Genomic DNA, 2,451 nt, shown 5'->3' on the forward strand with positions numbered 1-2,451 from the left:
TTCTGGACTACGATTCCCAGAATGCTCCACGACTCTGAACTCCATTTCCCAGAGGGCTCAGCTAACATGTAAGATCCCGTTGTGCAGCGCCAGACGTTCAACTCCCGAGGGTTTGTTCCTAAATGTCTCAGGTAGAGGTATATTTCAGAGCAGTGACTCTCAAGCCTGTATGACCGGACAGATTGTAAGACATATAAATATAATTTAAAAACGCAAACAAGCATTTCGCGATGCATTCCTTACCTTTATTGCCTGTGTTGCATTCTATTTAGTGTCCTATTCCTTTGTCGTTTTAAAAATTCTAGTCGTGACCCATTATATTGCTTTCATGATTCTCAAATGGGTCGCGACCCACATTTTAAACTAGGAGGTGGTGTTGCCATGTTTTGCCCTACAGTAGTGCATTGTGTATGCCTACTTCAGCCAGCGCAAAGCTGCGAATGGAGCCTTAGGCCAGTCTGTCATTGTGTCCTTGGCAGAAAAGAATCCAACAGGAGTCGGTAGGCTTTTATATCTTTAAATGTGTGCCCCACGCACTTTACGTGCTTCCTTGCGACCCCAGCATTTGCATAGAGGGGCTAAGGTCAAGTCACTCAGCCTGTTGGCTGACAAAACTCTAAACTTGAAAATTCTAACACTGAGTGTATGAAAACAAAGTCAAAGGAAAGGGAACAATATCTAGAAGTCTCTAAGAGCAGATTTCAGGAAAGATCTACTGTAGGACCTAGAAAATTTCAGGAAAAAATTTGGTATTCCCAGTAGATTGCAAGAAGACATGGCTTGAATGAAACAAGAATGAAAGCTGTGAGAGAACAGGCTGAAATAAAGACACTAGATGAAAAAGGATTAAAACATATGGCAAAAATATTTAAGATGCAGCAACATAATTAAAATCATACTGGAGAAGAACTGAATCAATGTTGTGGAAAAGTGAATCACACTTTTATGTGTAGGATATTCTTTTAAAGCTCCTCCATGATTCAAAAGAAAAAGATGAATGAAATAAAGGAGAATGGAGTAATAGATATAAAAGACAGAGGATGTGGATATTGGTCATCAGGAAGGAGAGATAGTATGAAATCAGCTGCCATTTAACACTTTCTGTGTGTCAGGCAGTGTTCTAAGTGCTTTATATCTATTAACTTATTTAATTCTTAAAACAACCTATTGAAGTTATTTCTGTGTTATTATTCATACTTTACAAAAAAGGAAACTGAGGCACAGGTAACTAGCCCAAGGTCACATAGCCAGTAAATGAAGAAGCTAGGACTTGAATTTAGTAATTTGGTCTCAAGCTCTCACTTTTAATCTCTAACACTAGTAACGAGATGAACAATTTCCTGAGTTTAAGAAAGAATATGTCTTTTATTCATTGCTTGTGGGAGCGCAAAATGGTACAACTACTTTGGAAGACAGTTTGGCAGTGTCTTACAAAACTAAACACACTCTTACAACATGATCCAGCAATTACACTCTTTGGTATTTATCCAAATGAATTGAAAACTTACATCCACACAAAAACCTAATTGCCAAAACTTGGAAGCAACCAAGATGCCCTTCAATAAGTGAATGGATAAATAGATGGTGGTACATCCATACAATGGAATATTATTCAGCAATGAAAAGAAATGAGCTATCAAGCTAACAAGAAACACAAAAAAACATTAAATACATATTGATGAGTGAAAGAAGTTAATGCGAAAAGGCTACATATTGTATGATTCCAATTATATAACATTCTGGAAAAGGCAAAACTATGGTTGGGGGAGGGAAGAAAGGATGAAGACATGGAGCACGGGAGATTTTTAGGGCAGTGAAACTACTCTGTATGATACTGTAATGGTGGATCTGTCATTATACATTTGTCAAAACCCATAGAATGTACAACAGAGAGTGAACCCTTGATGTAAACTATAGTCTTTAGTTAATAATAATTTATAATAATAATTTATTAATTAACTTGTCAATTGTAACAAAGTTACCACCCTAATGCAAGATGTCAATAATAAGGAAAACTGCAGGTGGGGGAACGAGGGTATATGGGAACTCTGTATTTTCTGCTCAATTTTTGTGTAAATCTAAAGCTGTTAAAAAATAATAAAGTGTTGGGGCCAGCCCCGTGGCCGAGTGGTTAAGTTCACCCTCTCCTCTTTGGCGGCCCAGGGTTTCGCTGGTTCGGATCCTGGGCACGGACATGGCACCACTCATCAGGCCATGTTGAGGAGGCATCTCACATGCCACAGCCAGAAGGATCCACAACTAAAATATACAACTGTCTACTTGGGGGATTTGGGGAGAAAAAGCAACTAAAAAAGAAAGAAGAAGATTGGCAACAATTGTTAGCTCAGGTGCCAATCTTTAAAAAGAAATTATAATAATAACAACGTGTATTAATTAAAAATATATGATTGTTAAAGGTGCTTCTGGTAAGGACTCAGAAGGAAATGAGGC

The sequence above is a fragment of the Equus przewalskii genome, chromosome 19 (assembly GCF_037783145.1).
Source record: "Equus przewalskii isolate Varuska chromosome 19, EquPr2, whole genome shotgun sequence".
In the NCBI taxonomy this organism is placed as follows: Eukaryota; Metazoa; Chordata; class Mammalia; order Perissodactyla; family Equidae; genus Equus; species Equus przewalskii.